General features: G+C 27.3%; 1 protein-coding gene across 2 annotated transcripts in view; it reads right to left on the bottom strand.

Moving 5' to 3' along the window:
• LOC112601543 (receptor-type guanylate cyclase Gyc76C-like) overlaps window positions 1–21758 on the bottom strand; it is a 42858-nt gene extending 21100 nt beyond the window's left edge. Inside the window, exons 1-2 of one of the 2 annotated variants that reach the window (XM_025349232.1) lie at window positions 21235–21758; window positions 20826–20896 (exon numbers count right to left, since the gene is read on the bottom strand). The gene's annotated coding sequence lies outside the window, so the exon portion shown is untranslated. Of the gene's footprint in view, window positions 1–20825; window positions 20897–20959; window positions 21210–21234 lie in introns of those variants that run through there. The other variant, XM_025349240.1, reaches the window with a different exon arrangement.
• Window positions 21759–27595: the final 5837 nt, after the last annotated feature.

Here is a 27595-nt window from a genome sequence, read left to right as displayed (position 1 = left end):
ACTGCGACCGGTTCGATTTGAATAAACCAACCGACCGATTAAAAAAAAAAAAAAAATTAAAAAAAGGTAAGTATACAGTAATAACAGGTTTTTTGTTTTGTTATACAGGATGACGGTGACGTACAAGAAAATAACGTATGGAATAAAATACAAATCCAATAAACTGGTTTTTACAGTTTTTTTGCACAAACTCTAAATGGATTTTCTCCATTCAATCAGAGAAACAAAACAAAATGGTTGATTGAACCCGTCAACCCGATCGTATTACATTTGATATCTTTCTCTTATAGATAGATAAGGTATATAGGTACTATAATAATAATGTATAATTCACGTGATGACAAAGAATAGTATATTCTGTTAAAAAGATATAATAATCACATTAATCTAACGAGATAATAGCTGCATGTATTCGCGAATGTTGTTTTCAACCATAGAACATAATAAAACATTTTTAGTTATTAGGTATAATAATCATTTTTTTTATTAGATTATTAATTATTATAATATATTATAAATAAGTACGTATTCGTTGATGATAAAAAAACAGAAAGAAAATTATCAGTCAATTGTCTGTAGAAATATAAATAAAATTAAAATATACAATTTTTTGGAATAGCTATTATAACCCTCAAAATGCGGTTATTGAAAAGGGCATATTTTGCGACCCCAAGCAAGCCTAATAATTACGGTTACTGATGAATAACCTTTATTAGTCAATAATATAATATATATTAATAATCACTACCACACTACGTGTGCTTCGAATGTAAAGTTTTTAAGTTAAGCAGAATTTTTTTTCATACATTTTAAAATAATTTTTTTCTTAGTACAAAATGAAAATGGTTAAAAAGAAAAAAATAGATAGGTACAGTCCTCGGTTAAATGTTACATTATAAGAGACACGAGTAATGATATATAAGTATACTTTAAGTCACCGTTTCCAGCCAAATATTTTTTATTTTATACTTTAACAACAGTTGAATTTTTAAAAGGTTCTATTATGGAGTATAAATTTTGAATATTAAAGTAGTAAAATTATAAATAAAATACTAAGTTAAGAGTAAAATATAATTATATTAAATCACTCATTAATATTTATCTATACTCAACAACATTTTCAAAGATTTGACAAAGTAAAGATAAAACTGATTTTGAAGTATTTAATATAGGTACCAAATAGAAAATATCATTAAAGTTGAAACAGCGAAATGCGTTTGAAAATATTACCAATAAAATAATCTTGTAATATTATAGTTCAAATCAACTTGATTTATATACCTACGTAATTTATTAATTGGTTTATTGATCTTCAAAAGGTCAGTAAAATAATAATAATATTGCTATAGAAGCGTTATATATAGCGATATAAGGATTCACATCAAAATATATTTTTATAGAAAAATCCATTATTCTAAGCATATCTACTATGCATAATTTGAGATTATTTTATTTTTTTAATCAATGATAATCAATGTTATATTTTGTACGTTACTAATACGTAAACTCAATAATGTGTTTTAAATAATATAGTTATTTTTTTTGTTATTGATTAGGTAAAATATGATTTGATTTAAATGACTATCTACCTATTTCTAAAATAAAATACAAATCATAAATAGTCCAGAGTTAAATAAAGAATTAATACAATTAATTATTTAATTATATCACGAATGATTTACTTTTTATTTATTGATTTTTACTCCATAAAGATATAATATTCAGTCACCTGTAAAGAGCGAATGAACATCTTACCACCGAGGCTTTTTAAAATTAGATATGTGATGCACGTAGCATTATTTTTCATACATACCTTTGAAAAATGTCCATGAGTGTCTATGAATATAGGTAATGCTATGTTTCAGAAATGTTAGTGACAATAAATAGTGTTTGGTAGAACATAAAAGATTTACATGCACCTACGTAATTATTTAAAATCTAATATTTATATACACATTACACATATATAATATATATCATATTGTTATTATTATAAATAAAAGATACGCACAGGGCACGCTGTTGCCCACAAAAAATAATGCATACTAACATAGTATATAATATATATAATATTATTGTGCTAACCAGTTAACAAAGGTCGTGACCTATCAGCTTTGCTACTACAACAACTACTACTACTACTATTACTACTACTACTACTAAGTAGTAGTAAGTACTATTACTACTGTTGCTGTTGCTTCATTCTCTTCCTGGTTATCAACGAATTTTAGATAAACGAGCAGACACAAGAACACCGCCTTTAATATTAAAGTGTTATTAGAATGGTATACTATGGAATGTACACAGCATTCTTTTTTTCATGTGCGGCGAGAGTGTTAGTAGCAGTCACATAATAATTGGGCGAGGTCTGTAAATTTTGATATTTATATATATATATATATATATATAAATATATATATATTACATTCATACGACACGATTTTTAATTTATTTTTTGTTTTTTAGAAACTACACATATGATTGTAATTACGTTTGTGACAACTACATATCTCCGTCATCACCCACTGTCGACAGAATTTGTAGTGCTACAGTCAATTGGATGCCTCCGCTGTTATTCATTCGAGACAATTGAACAAAACGCTTGGTATTATAATAGTATATATATATATATATTCATATATTGATTAGTCAGAATTACTTTGTCCCAAACTAAAGAATGTACACACACCACATACATATTATATTTTATACACATGCACAGAAAAATTAGATCGCAATCCGAGTTCAATGTGTTATTTTTCTCGCGGGGTCTTTATTTATTTTAACTTAATAAAATGCAGTGAGTTGCTTTTAATATAAAATGCGTTACTCGATTATTGTATAAATTAATGTGCTTATGTTATAACATAATAGTATTCAACATTTAAACTTATATATTTGCATTTTTATTTCTCTATTCATACAATTTCTCTAATCTACGTAATTTTGCTTGTCTTAAATCAATAAGTATAATGAATTTAGCTCCTAATAATATTATATAATATTAGAGAGGGGTATTATTGTGGATTTTTTTTTTTTTTTTTTTTTTTAATCGAAACTATGAAATTACACACTAATGAATAATATGATAAATTTCACTAATGAAGACGTCGAATAATTACTATACGCGTATACTTAATATATATTATAGTATTATACTCTCTCAAATAAACGGAAAAAAATTCTTTAATCCTTAAAGTGTAATATTACAACAGTATAGAAAATAACATTAAAATATTGATTTAAAAATATATAATTTACAAGTTAGTGGACAAGAAACACAATAATTAAACAAAAAATATTATTAGAAAATACATAAATTATACAAGCAGCTGTTTAGGTATCTATATGCTTATACTTTGATCTTTGATTGGACCAGAATTATAATAATTAGTAATTATAGTGTCCATCCTTAAAATAATGTACATTAGTATTGTAAATTTGTATTATAGTATTGAACGTTCGAAAAACCTCATAAGTCTAAAATTATTTATGGTTTAAAAAAAACGTTTTTTGTTTCATAAGTCGCTACAATGTCACTATGAACTACATAGTATTATAGTAATTATAAACAAATTAAAATAGGCAAAACTACAACTTAACAATTAATACAGAAAATCTTTTAAAGTCAATTAAAAATAATACCATAGATTTATATACTGTTTATACTTATAAATGCCTAAATATTTGTTTGTATTCTGTTTATGAGTTTATATCTGACCAGCTGTAACAAAGCTAAAACCAGCTAAAACAAAATATAATCAAATTATGAGCCAGAAATAATATTAAATTCAACTAAAATTAAGTATTTAATCTGTTTTTATGACATACCTACATGTCTACAAAGATATTATCATTTTGTACAAGCGATTTATTTATCATTAATTGATACGTTTTGACAAATTTAGTACAATAATATCAATAAATATCACTTAAATTAACATGTTTATGAGAATATCGATTAGAATTTATTCGTAAATCTTTGGCAGAATCGAAGATTATCGCTTAGAAAATTAAATACATATTAAAAATATTTCAATAAAATTATTTAATTACCATTTTTATAATAATTGTGGATATTATAGTATTGATTTAGTTTATCTTTTTATGAATTACAATTATTTCTTGAAAATACTTATCAATAAACAGTAACAGTTTTCAGTTTCATAGGAAGCTTAGAGATTGAACATAGGAGTAATTTTATCTTTAACATTAAGACATGTATAATTTGTTTAAATTTAAGTTTCGTTTAGTTCAAGACATACATTATGTATATTAGTTGTATATATTTATAATGTAAAATAATATTTTAATCGTACTTAGTTTGAATATAACAAAAAAATTTCATTTTAAAGACCAGTTATAGATATATAGTTAAAATAGTTATAGTTTGTAAACAGTAAACAAATTATGAAGATTCGATTTAAAAATGGAATGTCTATTTTTATAAGTTTATGAACTTTGATGAACTTTGAAAATGTCTATATAATTACCTTTTATTTAATGATATTAATACAAATATAAATAATATAATGAAGTTTTATTTACTTAATTAGTTCCGCAAACCGTGTGAAACTGCGAAGTAGCTATTAGTAGTTTTACATTACAATTTATTAGCAAGTTTGTAGTAATTTCAGAATTTCGAACATGTTAAAACAAACTCATTTTGTTCATAAAACCCTCATCAATTAAAACTTAAACATGGGTTGATTATTTGGGTGCATCAACATTTTTCTAAAAAATTGTAAAAATTGATAAATTGTATAATGTATTAATGTGTTAAAGTAAAAACTAAAAAGTATTAAAATGTGTAAATGTAAAGATCAAACAATAATAACGTGTACAACCCACGGACAAGTCTTAGGTAGAAATTTAAATATTAGATTTTAAGTATGACAACTTTTAAAATGACAATTGAAATAATTTAACTTGATTTGATCAATAAGTTAAAAACTGTATGTTTTTTTTTAAAATTATATTTTACATGATAACGATTATTCCAGTGAAAAATATAACTAAAATATATATTTCTAAATCGTATTATAATATGTTTGTATAGATGTTGTAATAATTCAATAGTAAAATATAATTTTCGATCTGAATTTTTGAGTGTGATGATTAGTTATATTGTCACTGTAGACTCTAAAATCAATACCAAATTTTCTAGAATAATATTGTTGACTTTATTTAAAAATTATAAATTATAATTTTTTTTTTTTTGTAATTATGACTAATGGAAATGAAATGTTAAAAGTAGTTTATGAAAATAAACCTATATATTATTACTTATACACGAGCACACAATTTTTAAGGGAGAATATCGAGAAAAATTAAAAACACATTTATCACAGTAAAATTATGTGTTTGTAAATGACATCGTTTATCGACGGCCAAAACGCATTCGTGTGACGTGTATTTTTATAATGCATGGCCATTTTTTGTACTCTTTATTGAACCGGGGATACTAAATAGAGGCTACTATTTGTAGGTATATACCTACAAATATATTTTATTAATTTGTGTACACTAGCACATAATTCGCATAAAACGTACATCGCATTAGGCCCGCGGAACATGTTATTACGACCTCTTCCAGTTAAACCGGCATTATAATGATAATATAAACATATCGTGTCGTAACATATACGTTAATAGGTACACCACAACAGAAAACAAAGTACTAAAGTAGGTATCCTTTATGTTGCCCACGTATGTTAAAGCTATACACACACATACATACATACCGTTTAAATATTCGATGTAATTATGATAATATTATGTATACACATATAAAAGATAATATATATAATATTATACAAGAGAGAAAAAATGATTATTTTATATTTCACGCCTGACTTTGTAGAGCCGACATTTTCTAATAATATAATAATACATTCAAGTATTATTTGCATGATAATTAAACGACTTTAATAAGTTATAATTGACGAGGTAATAATAAATATAAGTTAAATGAAACGATATAATTTAATTTATATAAATAACACACGTATACGTGTACTAAAATATTTAAGTGTTTAATACCCAACTAAATAATAATGTTTGAAATATAATATTGAAGATTTTAATTTGCCTATCATCACATATTATATCATATTGGCAGGTAATTTGGTATTTTATAGATTAATTACCTAATCATTCATTGGACGTTGAATTATTATTGAAGTGTATTAGACTTAAAAATGGATATGTAAATTAGTGCACATGAAAAGCATAATATAACATAATACATAGTTAATCATATGTTTATAATGTAAGTAAATTATTTTCTTTATCATATTAACATTTTTTTGTTCCATCTCTACACAGTAAGTAGTTACACAGAATAAATAAAATTTCCTTTATTTTGTGGTAGAAATATAATTATATATAAAGTATAAATTAAGTACATAGTATTGAACAATATAATAAATAGTTAATAAAATATTCTATCGTTATTATTAGACAATAGCTTTTTACTTTTAAATGTTTGGAAATAAGTTTATTAGGATAACGCAAGATGACAAGTATAGGCGATTGCCTAAAAACAGGAGTTCCGATTATAAGTTACATACAAGATACAACAGCTAGTGTCTAGGAATATGATTCATCAGAATTTTTTTTTCATTGGAGTACAAAAATATATTATGATCTCTATTGAAACGTCATTTTTAAAAAGCAAAAATTCGAAATTATTTCTTATTCTCTCGGCAATACCTGTTTAAACATAAAAACAATTTCCCTATCGTTATTCTCTATTCGTTAAATGCTTAACCCTGATAATGTAAATAGAATTTATGCAGTAGCTATATAATATATTTATCTAAACGCACATTTTATAATTATCACATTTTAGTATTAAATGATTTGACATTACATAATTTAAAGTAAAATATTGATAGATTGTTCATGATATATAAAAAAGATATCGAATACTCACTCAATAATAATATAGAGTCTATATTATGATGGTTGAAACTTCAAACATATATTAATTTAAATAGGTAATAGTCATCAAAATTCTACTTAGACAACGCCCAGTTTTATTTTTTTGATTAAGCCAAAGGATATTTATAGTTTGTTTTGTTGCTAGCTAAATTATTAAGACATTTTGTTGACACAGCTCGACTATAAAAACCCTTATTAGTTAAAGTTAATTTGCCAATATATACATAGTGTGTTAGCATTTCTGTGTTTACCAAAAAAAAATTGACTTTGGTCAACTTCGAATCGATTATTTCAATATGTCTGACAAGAGTTAATAATTAGTGTTGTTTGCATAGCAAAAACATAGCCGGAGTAAGAAAATGAGAGAGAGAGAGAGAGAGAGGGAGGACTTACGAACATTCTGTTCAAAAACCCACTATTAAGCGCCACGAAAGCAATCAATCTAAACAGCAATATATGTATAATAAATTTGGTTATGATATTGGTAGTAATTACAACCCGAACCCGTATAAATATATAACATATGTACTACGCTATATTACTTAGTCGAGGAAAGAAATTATAAAAGTGAAGATTGTGATAAAACCTAATAAAATTTTTCATTTTAATTAAAAGTTCACCACTAGACGGAAAGCCATATGAGTGATTTCTCTAGTGTAATTAAATATTTAAAAATATGTTTAACTATGTATTTTAATACATAGAATGACAAGATTGATAGCAAGCTGATTTTAAGCATTAAAAGATTTACAAAGTTTCCTGAATATTAAATTAAAGATATACAGCGTAAAATCACATTACATTTGTGTACCATCAATAAGTAGTAACTCCCATTTTAAGGCAAATAAATTCTTCGTCGGTTTCTTTCATATTTTGTTATAAAAACTAAATTTCTATACACATAAAAAATAAATTGACATTCTATACAGTTGACTAGAAACTGAGTGACAGAATGGACTAAGACGGCAATGCTTATGCGCAACGTCATAAATTCGAACTCGGTCATGAGCGGTTTCTTTTTCTGGACTTAGTAAAGCTTACTTATAGAGAAAAATAGATCACCATACTTCTTGGAATCAGAAATAAGTGTAGTACCTCTAAGGGCGACTGAACTATAGGCCAGAATAAGTTTACTCTCGGTTTATATAGGGACATACGAAGAAGAAAAAAAATCAGCGTTATGATAAAACTATAGAAGAGTCGCGGACCGCGATTTTAGTAACCATTTCAAATGTTGTTGAATATTTTTCGTGATTACTAGTTTTTTTTCTTAAATTTCCTCAGATAATCAAATCAACAAGACCATATTATATTTATCATTGTATTATTTGTATTACAATAGGTCACATTTATCATTATTCATTATTAATAAGCTATCGAAGATCATCGTCTGTCGGTAGATCACACTCATTTAACATCATATTATTATTCTTTAAAACAATATAATCATAATATAAATAGTGGAAATAATTAATCAATACAGAGAATAGTTTAGTATTAAGAGAATATTATTTCAGGGAATTATATTTGTAAAATATGAGACAAAATTAGGTGTGACAAATTGAGTGCCGATAATATTATTGAATGTTTTGGGCAAACGAAAGAGTGATTCGACCCATAGTTGGCTAAATGATAATATTTTATTCTAAATACTGAAATATAAAATTTATTTTTCTAAATAGGTATCATAATCGATTAAATAAACAAAAGTTGAACTGTAATAATTTAATGAATTTGGCACAAATATATTTTAAATTAATTAAAATTAAATAAATTAGAATGGAATTAATGTATATAATTAGATACCTACTAATTTATATGGCTGTAATATTTACGCAATAGCTACATGTAAAAGATCTTGGATTAAATTTTCAAATAACATTATTTTATGAAAAAAATCACTAATACAATAATATTATATAGTAAATATTTTTTTTAATTTTAATAATAAATAGTTAGATATAGTTTAAATAAAACTATTGTTCATTATTGTTTTTGAATAGTAATTTATATGTTACGAGTATCTAAATGGTTAAAACTTTCGGGAATCAAAAAAATAAAATATGCAATAATATAGATAGATATACTTCGTTAAATTTTTGAATCTTAGAAAAGTATATAAGTACAAATCTTACAAGTATACGCATACGTATATCATACGCCATCGTCATATAATAAATATAGACGTACATATGTTTGTAGGACAAAGTATAGAAAATAAAAATCATAAATTAAACAGTTTTGTTAATGTTTTCTTTTTTAATCACTATATTTAGATATAAATACGTGTATAATATATTATAATATATAGAGTGATTCGTGCAAATGAGATGTGTGTTAGAAGTTTCTTTTTGTTTTTTAACCCGTGTATTTGATCAGATACATACCGTATAATCAAGAAATATTAATTTAAAAACTCTCACATTTAAAAACAACAAAAAACGTTTTTGGAATAGAGATAATAATTCATAATGCAGACATGCAGTTTAACGAATACATATTATTATGACGTAAAATTGTCTTTTAAATAAGTATAATTTAACACGCAGCTTTTAAAAGCCGATAAGATGCGATAACCTTTGTTTGATCATGAAATTTCGCCTTAAATTCTTTTTTATTTTTTGATAAACACAAAACAGCAGATAATATTTGAAGATAAACAAAATATTCAGCGAAATTATTGATAATAAAACGAACATAAGGATTGTTTTTAATTGCTAGTTTCAAAATAAAAATAACCGAAGAAACATCATACTATGATACATCGCGCACAAATATACAAAGAAAATAATAATGTAATACTTATGTTGTTAACTATTATATTCTTGTATTGTAGTTGATGTATATAATATTCAAACCGTAAACACATTTGGACTCGTATAAGGATCAGTTATATAAGCTACAATCGCAAAAAAATATAATAAATATAACGTACAATTTACACATTTACAGCAAACGCGGATCCAGAGGGTGGGCTGGGTAGGTCCGGGCCCACCCAAAATTTAAAAAAAACAATTTTAATTTTGAATATTGGCATTTAAGTTGTTATTTTAGAATTTTTATTAGTATATTAACCAAATAAATAGGTTGGTTTTATTTTGTTTTTTTAGCTATTTATTAAGGCATACCTATATTTTATTTTAATAACAGTGAAGAGTTAATACAAAATTCAGACGAAGTTTTAAATAAATTTGCATGTAATAAGTAAAGGAGATTACATTTTTCCACATAACTGTATTTCAATATTTTTTATTTTTTTTTTTTTACTATTATTAGTACTGGACTGTTTATTGAAATATTTATGACTAAATGAAAATTATTCTTAATTAAATCATAATTTTACTATATTATCTTTTATGGTTAAATTTACAGGTCCGCCCAAAAAAATATTCCTGAATTCATGCATGGTTTACAGTGTTTCAACATATTATGTTATTATGTATATTATGCGTATAGGTAAGGTACGTGTTATCAGCGCCGTGCCTAACATTATCAGTACCCTGTGCCAAGAATCATTTTTAGCACCCTCATCCTCTCTACCAAGTATGTTTATACCTATTATGAGATAACATAAGAATAAGGGTGAGAGATTTGTTAGATTTAACTTTTTTTGTACATTTCTAACTCAAGGTTAGTAATATAATATTCTAACTGTACACGTAGAATAAAAAATATTGATAGATAAGTACTTATTATACTAAACCGGTATCATTTACTTACAAATCAAATTTGTTCGATTGCATAAAAAATAATTTTGTACCTGATTTTGTAATGAGTGTGAACATTATCATAGATGGGTTCAAAATAAAATTGTACAACTTGTTCTAGTCGACATTCTGTTATTAAATTAATTATAAAAAAAAAACAATAATAATGCAGTATACATATATTTATATTTTATAGTATATTAGGTATTGTTATTGACGATCAACGACGTCGTTATTTCGGGATTAAATAAAAACCAATTATATTCATACATGAATAGGTATTTTTACATAATTGCCTACAATAGATTTCAAAATGTCATCTCATTGCCAGTCAAAATAATGAATCGACACCGCCGATCAGGATGACATTATAATATTGAAACCAACTGCTAAAATAACCAAACTTCCATACTACACACTTGATCCAGAATTGGTCAAATCGAAATAAAAAATCAATACTCTAAAAGCTAGCACCAATGTTGATGGATTTCTTTAACAAAAAACACATAATTTAAATTAATTAACAATATATATAAATATATATTTTATAACTATGAAAAAAATTAAATTGATATTAATTTACTCAAAAAGAAAAATTAATTTATAGGTAATTTACTCTAATATTTTTTACTCTTGTTATACAAATAAATCAATGATTTCAAAACAGTGCTGTACATTTCACTTTCTTAATACACAAAGTGTGTCGTAGTACACACTATTTAAGGGGCTGATTGAAACCGTTAAAAATATAAATTAAATATTAATATGGTTAACTTTCATCTTTTAGTAATATAACTTAGATTATAAAAAGCTTTTGGGCATTGATGGTTATAGCGCCCGATGTATACGCACCTCTCGCATCCCCCTAGGCACAGCACTGCGTGTTATTATTATTTTTAAGCGAAGTTATCGTTTAGCACATTTTTACCTCGCGCAGTACCAAATTTCACGGTCAGTGAGCGACATAGCAATGGCGTACAGAAAAAAAAAGACACAAACGACATATGTGATATATCATACATTATAACACGAGCAGACACTCGACGTGAAACATCCCCGCACGCTGTATCGCGATATATAGGTACCGGGAACGTTGTATATTATACGCAGAAGAGCGTGGGATTCAAAAAAGACGAGATCGTTCGGAAACACGAACAATAAATTTATTTTTTCCTTAAAAGAATACCGCGACTGCAATATATTTAATTGTATTATTATTTATTTATTTTTTTTTTTTTATAGTTGCGGAATATTATTACGCTGTACGAGGAATCGCGCTCGAACTATAAATAGACACCTCAAGTATATATATTAATAATATTATATAGCAAGTGTTGTATACCGTGCATTTGGCCCGTTGATATATTGCCGGGTGTGGTGGCCTTGCCTGTATATATTACACACACACACACATATAAATATATGATGGTGGCCGGTTTGTATATTATACAAGTATATAAATATATATATATATATATATTACACACAAGACACTCCTTCGATTTGCACGCAAATACACTTTACAACAATACACACAGTGCGCGCACACACACATACACTCTGTCAACTATATAGAATAATATAATAATTTTTTTCTTATACGGATATCTGAATCTGAATCCCCTAATGCGATGCGTAATAACTAATAACATATAAGTTTACATTACATTATGACTCCATGAAAATACCCAAAAAGATTTGTACAGAACACATATTTTAAGTACTTATAATGCGCGCGCCGCTATCCCTGTGACTTACAACTACACATTAACATTAGTATTTATTTTACATTCGTCACAACGATAGGTTTATACATAGTAATTGAACAGTTAGGTAATTAAAACATTGCTCAATACAAATGTGTTGTACGGCGCGACAAGACACACGATTGGATAAAATACATAATAATATAATTACACGTAGGTACAGGACAAAATGTAGTAGTGTGACGACAATAAGAAGTCAATAATAATAAGATTATAATAATTTAATAACATAGTTACAGTTAACCTTTGTTAAATAAATATATTATAAGAGACAATTATTAATTCAGGGAATATCGCATCAAAATGTAAGCACAAGTAACATATTATGTTATATATAGTTTTTTTTTTTACGAAAAACGAACGGGGAAGGGATGTATACACGCACGCAAGTAAATTGAGTTGAAGGTTTCGTCATTTTAAAAAGCTAGATCCGTTTAAAATTAGTACAACACCACAGTGGTTCTCAGACGAAACGAATAAGAAAACTTAGAAATAAGCGTAGATAAAAAAAAATACATTATTTTTTATAACGATAGGCGAGGTATCATTACTACTCGTATTTCTATAGACGAATCGTACAGTTACCATGCTACTTCAGTAAGCGGTTGACAAAGTTATATTATTTCAACGTGTATAATTAATCAACTCGAATAATAATATTTTAACTATACTTGCACAGGCGTTATTTATATTAGTACTATATTTTGATACATTTAAATTATAGTTGTTATTATATACATAAATTAACAATACTTTATTATGTATAGTGATTGTACATGCATGTATATAGGTGTTAGAATACAAACATTATCGTACACTATTGTGTATGTTAATGATCGATGTATAGTAAAACGGTATTATTAATATTTTTTTTTTAGAACCTGTAATATATCACTTTTGTTTTTATAAACGATCGGTATATTATTATTATGACATATATTAATATGAGTTCTCGTTTTTTTTTTTTTTTATTTAAATCGTAATGGGTTTCAGATGTTTTTAAATCGTTATTAATGGGTAAACTGTCATATCACTTCACTTCATCGCTCCAAAGCAGGGCATTGTTGTTACTAATATTAAACACATATTTAGTTAATACTGATATACTATGATTTCTCAAATTATTAAACTACCTATCGTTATACATCAAGATGTTAATTGGTCATCATGAATAATGCTTCATTATACGCATTCATGAGTAATATATTTTCGGGGGGTTACCTCTCTATAAAAGAATTTTTCAATTTGATCATTCTGATTTCGGACACATGTGTACGTACTATACCTACTTATTGACTACGATTTATTTAGAAATATACAACATTTTTTTTTATAAACACATGCATACGGATACTAGAAATAAAACGATATACGTTAACCCGAGCGTTAACCAAAATTGAACAATTCCTTTATACTGAACCATATGTTACACTTATATGTATAATTGTATCTGGTTGCCAAAATATTATTTGATTGCTTTATATTTGCCGTATACGTTGTTCTTTAGCATCATAAGATAAAAATATCGCGCTGCCACTTGTTTATATAGAATATATTATGGTATGCGTCAATTATAATTTATAACAACTTAAGCAGATTTCAGTTTTAGCCATATGTTATGCAGAACAATGTGTAATAAAATTATGGTAAAATAAACGCACCTGATAAAATAATAATCAAAAATAATCCTATTACATAATCATATTAAAATAATAAAAATGAAACAATTGTTTATTACTCAAGGAATTTGTTAAAAACATATTCGCACTTTTCATTATCCATAAATATTACTATAGCATTATGTTATACAAAGTCACTTTAATATTAGGTTAGAGAAAATAATTTTTCAATGTGGGTGTACCAAATTGAAACAAAAATGCGATCAACTTTCTAATATAAGTAGTGCATTGATTTTCATAAGTTATTTTACCATAGATAAATTGATTTAAGTATATAATCTACATAGAGCGAGTTAAAGAATATTACATAAAATATATGAAATGAGATAAAACACCATTATTATCATGATAATATAATTGCATAATAAGCCCACTATTCGCGTAGTTTAGTTTGTGTAATAATGATTAATGACTTATGAGACATAATAATATAGATACCTACTAAAAACATCGCATTAATACAAATATATAAAAATCAGACGTAAAAATTTAAACAATTAAAAAATAATAATATTTGTATAATAAATAATCACAATAGAAAATACAAGTGTACAAAACATATTCCAAATATGTCATAACCAAAATATACACCAATTCTAAACAATTCATTCGATATACCTACAAATAATTATTCAATTTTATAATGCCTAACTAACAATAATTGTATCAAGTTGTATAGTATATGTAGTAGAGGAATATATAAAACAAAATTCACACCACAATTTATTATAGAAGATTTTCACACACAGACCATTCTGATAGGAGGATTTACGTATTATAGTAAGATAGGATAGGTAGGGGTTAAGTTTTAACGTCGAAAGAAATGCATCATATTATTATACATCTAACCATACAAAAACGAGAATTATCCACATAAATTTCGCGCTTATAATACGTGATTTACCTCAAAACTTATAATATTACGGCAGTTTTAAATAAATGTGATATAGCTAAGTTTAAGCTTTTATATAAACTCATCCATACCTATAGTATATTACTACTGAAGTATTTCTAATATGATCAGAACGGTTTCGACGATTTTATGAAATCATATAAATCGTATAGGTATTATATGTGTGGCATAAATACAAAAATACTCACAGTTGCACAAACATTGCATTTTTAACCATAAAAAGAATTCATTAGGATACAACGAGAAATGCGTTAGATATTCGGCTATAAATGTATTTTGTTTACAATAAAAAAATTTTAAAAAAAAATTTGTTTGCTTACAATAATAATAATAATAATAATAAAATTTGTGATTTCGAATAGAGAATAAGTGGCGCGTTGTGATGTGTTTTCTCTCTCGTCGAGTTAAGAAACGACCTGATGGGTGCGCCCCAGTGACGGGTATTACAGGTATAATGTATGTACCGATGTGCGGACCAGACAGCCAGGCACCTTATAATAGCTCAACTACAATAATAACAACAGCAACAGCAATACTGACAACGACGACGAAAACAGCACAACTGGTTCTCATCTGTTGATCGTCAATAAAATTGCCGTCCTTTCAAAAATATACAATAACTGCAGAGGCTTACGCGTAAATTTGCGAATGTGGCGCGCTCGAAATCTACACGCTCAAAAACCAGCGACGACCAAACAGTTACACACACACACATATATATATATATATATATATTATGTATATAATATTTATATAAGTTGCATGTATTATTATTATATGTATATACACGGTCGTCAGACAACCGGAAACGCAGTAACAAGTGGGCGAAAAAATAATTCCTGACGAAAATATACAGGCATTATACCTATTTGTAGCTATATTAAATATTGGATACTTGAGTGGTTTTTTTTGAATGGAGTAAATTTTCTGACTTTTAGTTATTCCGAAAAGCACTATGTCCATCTCGGCAACCGCGAGTACTACAGTGAGTCGCGATCGATTGTAAATAATATTCTGGATTGAACGAAAAAAATGTTCAGACGAGTACTACACAGCTATATTTTTTTATTGGTCTTGAGAATACAAAATTTCTGTTTTGACGACTAAGGTTATTAAAATTACATTTGTATGTACATAAAATGAAATAAAAGAAAAAAATACAGTTCTAATTAAAATATTTAGATATTTATCTACATTGCAATTTTATTGATGGCTATATTAGATTTATTATTTTGATTGTTTTAAATAATTCTATTGAGTAAATTTCGTTGCCTGTATTTATTTGTAGACTTGTTTCAATCAAGTCTATGTATTTTATCAATATGTTTTTTGGCTGTATTACATAGTATCGAATTGTAGTTTAGGTTTTGCTTGGATTGTCGATTTAAATATTTTAGCCACCATTTCTATTACTCTACTCCGAGATGTGTGTGATAATAGTTTTAATAATCTAAATGTTTTATTAGTATGAAAGATAATATCTTCAAGTATTTTATGTGAGGCGACCAAGTAAGAGTGGACACATTTGATTTCCTAGCAAAGGTTATGCAGTTTGATTTTTTTGTTTAAAAAATCGAAGGCACTTTTTACTAACTAGTGTGGATTCTTGTAGTACGCCAATTTCTTGTAGTCAAAAGTTAATTGAGTGTTTTGACTTGTAATGATCTACAACTGTATTAAATAATACTTTATACACCGATAAACCGAGTTGACGTGTAATTCGTAAACATTCTCAAGTATTAAAGGCAATCGAACTAAGTCGAGTACCTAAATTAAAACCTACACGAGCGGTTATTTAATATAGTAGAAACTAGACAATTATAAAAACGAACTAATTGCAATAAGATTTCGATAATCATGTTTTGATAAAAAAAATCAATTACGTTTGGATTTGTAAGACAATAAATCAATTAGTTTTGTATTTTTTGTTCTTCCCAATAAGTCGCAAAACATAAAATTGTGCATTTAATACCTATTAAATATAAGTGAAACAATATTTTCATGACACGGCAATAATATCATATCGACTAACTTGTTGAAATAAATTCTTTAAGTAGACAAATTGAAAAACATAATATGAAATCATGATATTGATATAAAATTTCCTAACATAATAATTTATTACAAAACTCATATCATAAAGTATAATAGACCTTTTAGACAGTTCACACACATTTTCCACTATAACGTATCATGATTCTTAACGAGATAAAAATCCGTAATATATATACGTATACTTAAATGAATATATGATATAAAATATCTTTTCATTTACCAAGAAATATAATTATCATTATAATGGTCCTATTATATTTGTACCTACGTGAAAATAAAACCATTTAAATTAGTTGTTATATAAACATTGTTCAAATTATCTATATATAGAAGTAATAAAATATATTTACTACTATAGCAGCAGGCAAATGTTTAAGCACAAACAGATAATATTATAGTTATTATGTTATTATTAAATCTATTATTATTATTATTATTTTATTTATTGCATTTACCTACTCTTTTATAGGTAATAAACCAAATTAATCATCTCAAAAATCATTTCATCTTACATAACAGCTGATTAAATTCCTTTATGTACATAAATACAAGGATATAGATTAAAAATAATATACTTAAGCTAAATAATGCTTCATGCTCATCAATAACATAAATGATTACTTTATCATCACCAAGTGGTATGACTTAAATATTGCTTAATAAAAGGCAGTAAGATAATTATTATATAAACACACAATATACAGTCAGTACACACACAAATGTCAAATACCTACATAATATACGTAGACACCTACATGAGTACGTGCCGACAGACATAATAAGTTGAAATAATTAATACCGCTTGGGATAAGTGTATAAGATGCAATATTAAAACGCATTTAAAAAAATATTTTTTTAATAAAATATTTAAAATAGGTTAGAGCGTCTCCATTTAGAATTAAAATTAATAGATCAATACCAAAAATATCCTGCTGTGAATTGGTAGTAGGTATCATTGTTATAAATGTTATAGATTTATAATATCTTAAAAGTTAATGCAAACTACGTGTAGGTAAAAAAATTGTCGAAATAAATATTTCAATATAAATCTTAGCACTAAGTCGAACAAAACGTTATAATGTAAAAAATAACTGCCACGATTTGTATACAACATAATATTTTGTTTCGCATAATGATAATTTATGCAGCTCGTAACAATTTTCGTTTTCAATAGGTAATTATTATTTTGAAAGTTAGTCGCGTTATTATGGTTAGAGCTTATGAATAATTAAAATATACTAATAATAATGGTAATAATAGCAGAGCAACACCTATAGCGTGTATTTGAAAATTCTGACACGTAAAACATTATCAAATCAATTAAAAATAACTTGGTAATTGTAGAGTCCCTCAGATTCGAACTCTGTACCAAAACTCGTAAGATGCCCTTTAGTTGACCCATCGAGGTATATTTGATTTTTTTTGCTCGTTATCGAAAACGATTTGAAAAAAAGAAATAAAAATACCACCAAAAACCGAAGCGCCTTTTCGGGTTATCTTAACAATCGTCATTTTTTTTTTTATAATGCGTCGTAAAAAATATCAAAAATACTATAATAAGCTATGGTTCTATCTATAATGGCTAAATGTATTGTTTTTTCGTAATTGAATAAACACGTGGAGGCATAATAAATAATATTTGTTCATTATAAACTTATAAAGCTTGGAAAACAATAATATACATACATTGCATTATGACGCATTGTTTGATCGCGATAAGTTATAGTGACATTTTAAGTAGGCATATAGTGTGTATAATGGGCACGTGGATTATGATGGTGTTTTTCTCTATTTCGGAACAGTGAGCGGATTCATAAGTTATAGGTATATACATACACGTCATACATATTTAACATATTCGGAAGATCAATTCGACATGAACTCTAAATGTAAAAATATTGTCAAATCCTCTAGGTACATCGAACACGGTCATACGCTGGGTACGCCCAACATACCTCGAACAAGTCGATTTCATACCAAATTATAATGTAATAACTAATAACACACGATAGACATGCCCAAATAATATTAGAATTATTATCGTAGGACCGCGTGTATCGCCACGGGGTAACACCTACGCTTCACGCGTATTGTTAAAACACTATACATATATGTATGAAGTCGGACCACTTTGCAAACCATTCGACCTCGTCGTCTCCGAAAACAATAAGACGACGTAGTAGTAGTAGTAGTAGTAGTAGTAGTAGTAGTTAGTAGTAATAGTAGTAATAATAATAATAGTAATATAATATAGTATTTGATGTACATTATACGTATGACACGTATGGTGTGTGTGTGTGGGTATGTGTAAAACACCGCTGGCCAGAGTGTCACACGTTGACCTTCGGAAACGTGCCCGAATTACTGTGTAATTACCTAACGACCTGGGCGGGAAGAACATACATACACACGCGCTCGAACGCTGGTGGGAAAGAAGGTGGACTTTGGTATCGTAATTACGTAATTTCGGCGGAGCGCAATGTGTGAAAAAAAAACCGAAATACCGTCATCGTGAAATAACATCCTCGATAACGTATTATATTATAACATAATAATATCTCATATCTATATACGATATTATAATAAATAATAATAAATGCATATATATTATTTCGTTAATGTTAAAAACATACGCAGGCGGCGCCTCGAGCTATCGTCTCAATATTTTCAATGCTGTTTGGGTGGCCTCCGCCGAAAATGTCACGGTCAAGATTGTGCGTGGTGTGGTATAGTGTGTATTATAGCCGTGGTGTAATCGTGTGTGTTATAGTCGTGGTGTGGCGTGCTCGGGGATAGATTCAGTTTTTGTTTGGTTTTTTTTTCAATAGGTTTTTAGGATTTTGTGCGTGCATAATATATACAAATCGCGACGTAATCATAAGGCAGAGCCAACGATACCGTGATATAGTTACGACCTATCCGTAATACGCTTCAAGAAGACGCCGAAGTAAATGTCCATCACCTATACGGTACAATATTACACAGCATACTGTCGCCAAAATATTTACCCATATAAAATAATCAGGTATTAATGAATTGTCTTTAAACATAGTTCGTTCGTAATTTATTTTTTCGTGTTAGCGAATATTATTATTATCTGAATACGCTTCTATTTTTCCCTCACATTGTTCGCAGATGGTGACGACGAACGCATCCATCATATTATTTTATTAACACGGACAACGTGTAATAGTAATCATTAATAATTAATGACGATCGTTCGTCATCGAATCGAAATCGAAAAGACCGCCAACGTATAATTGCGCGAAAACCAAATATTATTGTTATTACTTATTAATATTATATTAAATGGACGAATCATCGGTCAACGATATGTGTGAGTGTGTTGTTGTACAGTCGGTGACAGTAATAACACTAATAACTAATAATTGAAAGGACATCGGTGGTACAACGCAATTTAACGTAATAGCCGTTAAAAGATACAAGTTCAATTATTATTGGCAATTCATTATTATTTTGCAATGAAATTGGCAATATAAAAATGTCATGCAGGAAACGTGAGGCACGCAAAAACTCTCGCGTGGGGTCCAGCTAATGCACACAACGATTTCAAAAATGTAATTTAAACGCGAGAGAACTACTCAAATAGAGACGTAAACCAGTTTCATAATTATATTATAATTGCTTAGGTACATAGGCACTATAGATTAATATACATATACCGACATAAGTGTACCTATGTATAGTAGCAATATATCAATGTAATATTATTGTTATTATTAAACTGTATAACGCTTACCAGTCATAATCAGCGTCCGGGTTGACATCATCGGCGAACCGATAACACTGAATCATACACGCCCCGAATACCTGTAAACACAAGATGATTATTTTTTTTTATTCATCTCGTCACGAACGCCGTGAGATATATACATCATACACACGTTTGCACACATGATATGTTATAAATATGTACACACGTAAGCGCGGTAAAAGTTAGAATAAACAAAAGTAAAAACACGGCGATGGCGAAAGCGAACAATTTTTTTTTGAAGTCTTATGAAGAGGGTTAAATAGACAAAGAATTTGAGAATAAAATAAAATTTCGACCGTAAACTAGGTAAATATAATACATATAAAACAATAAAAGCATGTAACAGAATAGAACTCGAGTGACGGCGATCGCCCCGCCAATGGCTTTTACTTACTGGTCAGCTAAACGATAGCGCATTTGATTCGTACCCGTCTAACGACGGTCGTTCCACAGGTCCGTCGATCGCTTATTTTATGTATTATCACTGTTCAGACAACTGGTTATCATTAAACATAACCTAGAAAACGGTCGTTGGCGGCGGTAAACGAGCGTGCGGCCGTTGAAACACCGACTGATCACCACAGCAGATGATATGATTATTGTTGTTATATGTTGTATTAATGTCTCACAATGAATCGTGTAAAAAATGTTTAAACAAAATTAATAATACACATATGTATGAATATGTGCGTTTGTCAAATTTAAAAAAAATATATAAATGTGACGCAGCTCGAAAGAAAAAAAAATAATAAAATTATGGGAATACAACTTGGTATAGTGGATAATAATTTACGGATTTTATCCGTTTGGGATATTATTATATTATAAATTATTATACGACGTGTTAACGCGTATGCGACGAGCGCGCGTAACATGCACGGATGTAAGACTAATACTAAATATTGCGGTTGCGGTTGTGGCAGTGGCGGCGGTGGCGGCAGCAACAGCAACAGCGACGACGACGGCGGCGGCGGCGAGCAACAAGTTGTTGTTATACACACACACACAAACCCGCTCGCGCGCGCGCATGTATACACAGCACTACACACACACTTCCTGAGAGTGATATGATTACTATTAATAGACCGATGGCCTCGATCGTTGCCGCCGCCGCAGCCGCCGTCGAGTGCATCCAGTTCTTGATAACGGGGCGGCGCAACGGCTGTAAACAAGACGGGGCGCTATCTGCCGTCCGGTCCAGGGTTGTACGTATCGTCGAAAATTTTTCCGACATTTTTCAAAAGTGCCGCCGGCCAGGTCACCCGCACGGTTGCACTTGCACTAGAAACGGAGTAAACGGACGCAACGACGGGTGTAACACGTTTCCACCGAATGTAATACTAACTAAACATTGCTACTAAAACAATGTTTATACAGTTAAAATCAGTTATCAGTAATACAGTAAGTTTATTTAACACATTTTAAACAATTGAAAAATAGTATAATATCATACTAAATTTTAGTAAAATATTTAAATGTATGTTTATAACAATATACTGATACCAAAATTATAAGTTTGTTAGAAACGTATAATGGTACAACGCACTTATCAATATTTTTATATATATTTACACATAATACAGATTGACGTATAATCGTTAGTATTATATTAAAAAAATCATAAATTATTAAATTAAAAAAAAAAAAAAACAATTTTACGTATTAATCACTTAATAATAATTTTTTTTTTTATTCTATTTACAGAGTTAATGTTTAATTATTTTTATAATATACAGTTGCATAAAAATGATCTTATTAAAATTTATAGTACATTGTTTCAAAATTGTTTTTCTAATCTTCCAAATAAATTTGGGCTGTATTATAACTTTTAATATTATAAAAATTGTTTTAGTTGATAAGTAGTTAATATAATAATACACAATTTGGTAGATATGATGACATGATGGTAGGTGGAAACGGAATAGGTATATTTTTGGTGGAAACACTGGAAACGTACCGCCTTCCATTAAATTGACATAATTAAATATTTGTATAAATAAATAAGTATGAATCGTGTGATAATGTGATTGTGAAGTATGCACCTAAGTATAATCGGTAAAGGATAAACTTGTTAGTTATTATAATTCATTTTAATTTGACGAAAATGGACGGCCGGTCTGCTCATGAAATTGTTATCGGGCGATTAACTATTATTATAGATGCAGGAATATTATGTATTTATGTAAGTAAAATGAATAAAATATTATGATGAAAGATAATCTCGAGAGTTCAATCGGATTTTAATGATGGAATAGATCTCACTATTATATAGGTGTAGTGGCATAAAGTATAAGCGACATAAGAGTATAAGACCGAATGCGACGGTTTTTGCAAGAATTTGCTTGCTTGACATAAAAATAACCACATTAATCCTGACCGTTGAGCTCAGAATAATTAAATTGATTTTCATTTTGCGCTGTCTGTCTAATTATCCAAATCTCGTATGTAATAACAAAAACTATACATTATTTCTGTAGTTACAAAATTAATTTCTGATCGTCAGTCGTTAATTTTAAAGTCGAATGAAAATTCGTAATTTGACGTTATTGCAAGTGAGTGATAAAAAAAAGTGCTCTGTTGCGTCAATATAATATATATTAAGATATAATATAATAGCAATTGTATATAATAGTACCAAATACCAATCAACATTAGAGCGTGCAATAGAAAAAAAAAAATAGAGAAACACTTTGTAGGTATACATAGACTATAGAGACTGGTTTATTATAAAATGTACCAATAATAATATCAACTACATTACGTATAAAATAATTAAAAATATACCTATAGCACGAGAGTAAAGTTAAATTTTATAATAATAAAACAGTTATAAACTTATGATACATAGGTTAATTTATGTTCTCAATTATAATCTAAGCAAAATAATATTTTCAAAAAATTATTATGATAGCGTTATTGTACAGATAATTACTAAACTGAAACGAAATTAATCTAAAAATTATTCAAAGTTCTAGGTGTAGCAATGTTATTGTATTCTAAAGTGTGTTCTTAAAAAACGAAAATTATTGTCTAAAACTAAAAATAACGCTATAAATTCCTGTATGCTCATGTGTATAGTAGGCAGAACATTGATTTTTAAAGCATAACAATTAATTGGAAATAAATTATTTATATAAAAATTATTAATTTTAAAGATAATTATAGTTATTAAAAATATATAAAATATAAGTAACTATATAAATTTTTTTTAAATAGAGTTAGACTACTATTGGTTATTATTAGAGTGCAGATTTATACGAATTAAAAACCAATCAAATATGTGCTAAAATGTTAAAATATGCATGAAAAATAAAAATAGAATTATTTTCTGAACTAAAGTGAAATAATGTCAGTGTTCAATAATGACCGTAATCGATATTTTCTTATTAATCTAAATATTATATTTTATATTAAATTATTATTGATCTAAGGGTCATATTTGAAAAAACCGTTTATACCTATTAATTTATTTTCATATTAATCGATACTTATAAATATAATATTTTTTTCTTATATTATACGAGTAATAGACTACAATAGTATTTTTATACTTAAAAAATGTCTAAAATAACATCAAAATATACACTAAAAGATGAAATATGCAATTAAAATTGTAAAATAAATCCTTAAAGAAGAAAAATGTCGAAATATGCAAAAATCAAAAATATGTACTAAAAAGTTTCATTTTTTAAATCGTGCTCACCTATCACATCATACGATCGATCAGAATAAATATGCAAATGCATACATATCCGCGCTTTAGTTACTATCATTTGTCACAATATCACGTTTATATTACAGTTATAAATTATATTATGATATTAATTAATATGTTTTTATTAGCTTTATTTATAATCGATGTTACTTAAATTATGAACCAACATAATAATTTATAGAACTATATGTTATAAATAATAGTTATTGTAATGTTTTTGATGTTTTTGGACCTTAAAACCTACTGTTAATGTATTTTAAGATAGTGATTTGTAGTAAGATTAGGCCTTATCAACTATTTAAACTTATTATATTTAATATAATCAAAATAATTATACGATAATTTTTTTTTTTTTGAAGAAATTCAAAATTTTTTTTTATAACCTTAATACTTTACAAGTTTGTACAACACAATCTAATATAAATATATAACATAGTTAAATCTATGCGTAATTATATAAATAAATAATTGAATAAATAATTATAATTTTAATAACGAGGCAACAGTAGCACCGAGTTATATAAATTTAAGTAAAGCAAAATCAAAATATTTACATTCCCACCTATCCACCACTGAGGATTTTAACTATATTATGTTAATATTATATTATTTTAACATATATATGAAGCGATTGCTTCAGTTCATGTACAAATTTGGCGCCACTGCGAGGCAATTTAAGCAACATGACGTGAAAAAATCTAAATAACTCTATTACATAACTATAATATAAATACAAAGTTTTTACTTTGCCTGGTTTGGGAAATTTTAATGATCGAAAATATTAACTCGATCTATTTAATATTCTGTTTTTGATGTAAACTCGATCCGTCAATAAAGTATGCAAAACGAAAAGGTTGGTCACAAACACTATAAAACTTTGGCCCATATTATTTTTTCATGTTTTTTGATGCACGCATCTATATACGAACAAATCTGACGACATCTATACTAAAAATCAGTTTAACTTTAATATTAAAACTAAAAACCTATTCATCACTTAATATTTAGATACCAATTTTAAAAATTCTGAGTCCAGCTTACAAATTATATCTTAATTATTGCCTAAAAAAATCACAGTGTTGGTTGATGAAATTGAAATTAATTTTTACATGATGTATTTGACATTACTGTGCTGAATTTTTAATCGTCCTCAGGTTTGATATTATAATTTATAATATGCATATTTCGTTGTATTTCTAGATGACGAACAATCTAGCAAAAATATAACTGTAACTAAAATAAATTTTAAAAAAAATGTTAAAAAAGATATGTACCTAATACTTGTACGAATAATATAATAATTGTGTTATGGACCATTTGTAACGTTGGGATTGGTCGCTGTTGTGTTTTATAGTCACGCCCTAAGTACGACGGGTTTTAAATTTTTACTACAAGATAATAAGAGAAAGTTCATGAAAATATTTATTTTTTTTATCTATACACATTTTAAAACCATTTATATTAATATTATAGGTATCTTTTTACAAAACAATATACATATCTGAAAGAAAATGTATAGTATTTTTATACTTACGGTTGAATATTATATTATCACAAAAACAGAATAAAGAAAACAATATTTTAAAAACAATCTCAAATATATCTACTTAAAAAACTATGTATTTAATTTAATGTGCGATGAGATGGGAGTATTTGATATACTTTAGGTAATAATTAATAAGTAATAATTATTTATTTCACTCCACGCAAGTTTATACAAAAGTATTATAATATTGTACAAGTGGCGAATTTATGGGGGGAGGGGGTGGTTCCGAGTTTAAATCCCCCTCCCAAGAACAAAAAAAACATGTATCTATGCACCAATACGTCGTAGAAGTTTTTAATTAAAAATACCTAATCAGAATGTGTGTACGGAGTACACAATTATAAAAATATTGTCCACTATCCACAAAAACCATAATAGTAGAGCGTCGATGACTGATGTCGACACGTAGTCGACCAGGCGGAAATTCGTTGCGGCGACACGGTAACGGCATGGCAAAAAGGGCCGCAGTATTGAACGTGTTAAATCAATATTTTATTACAGGTTTACTGATAATTGAACGATCTAGACAGGCTGTCTATATAACTGTTTAAGACAGTATTGGGTTATTTTGGTATGGAGTATCTATAATTTATTTTTAATTTAGGGAAGACTAAACGGGTTAGCTAATGTTATCCATAAATTCGAAAGATAAAATTACACCAACAGAGGTAACTGAAGAACTGGTAAAAAAGAAAACACATTTACCTTTTTTAATCTAAAATTTATAATGAAGAAAAATGTAAACTAAAAATTCACATCGTAATTAATTATTTTATATGACAAATTATTGTATTGATATTCTATTAGATATGTCTAAAATAAAAATTAATTTTATTAAAATTGTGACATTTTTTTTCAGTTATAAAATAATATTATTTGTATTCAATTTATCATTTTATTATTTGTTTAAAATAAGCAGGGCTGGAATTTTAACATTCTAAAAAGTTTCAAAAAATGCCTCGAAAAAAATGCAAAAATGATTTAAAAAGCTTAAAAATGCACTATAAAAATGAGTTTAAATTTATTCATCATAGCTTAAAAATCGGAAGAAAAATTTAAAAATGATATAACAGAAGTGTATTTTTTTAATAGCATTGTACATTGTTACTTGTTTAATTAAATGATCTTCTGTTTTTTCTTAATCATTAGCGGAAAGGCCTATTTATGATAAAATATTTGATATCGACGGTAGTCGATAACTTGTCGTGTTGTATAATTTATTATTTGTTACGTTGGCAATTCGTCGAAAGTCTCTTGTTTAATCATAAAAATTTTCGTTCATTTTATGAACAAATTGTGAAAAATGTTCTTAAAACTAAGAAAATGCACTAAAATTGTCAAAAAAAATTGCACTATAAATGCATTTAAGGTTGATTTAATTAACAAATGTAAAAAGATGAAAAAAAAATTGCTTTAAAATAATCAGTATTACTCAAAAGTCAAAACACATCTTATACTTATGAACAAACATTTCGAAACACCAGGAAAAAGATG

This window comes from Melanaphis sacchari, unplaced genomic scaffold, assembly GCF_002803265.2.
Source record: "Melanaphis sacchari strain LSU unplaced genomic scaffold, SCAv2.0 Contig0_pilon_pilon, whole genome shotgun sequence".
Lineage (NCBI taxonomy): Eukaryota > Metazoa > Arthropoda > Insecta > Hemiptera > Aphididae > Melanaphis > Melanaphis sacchari.
Note: the sequence above shows the minus strand (reverse complement) of the source record. Positions and strands in the feature narration are given on the sequence as shown.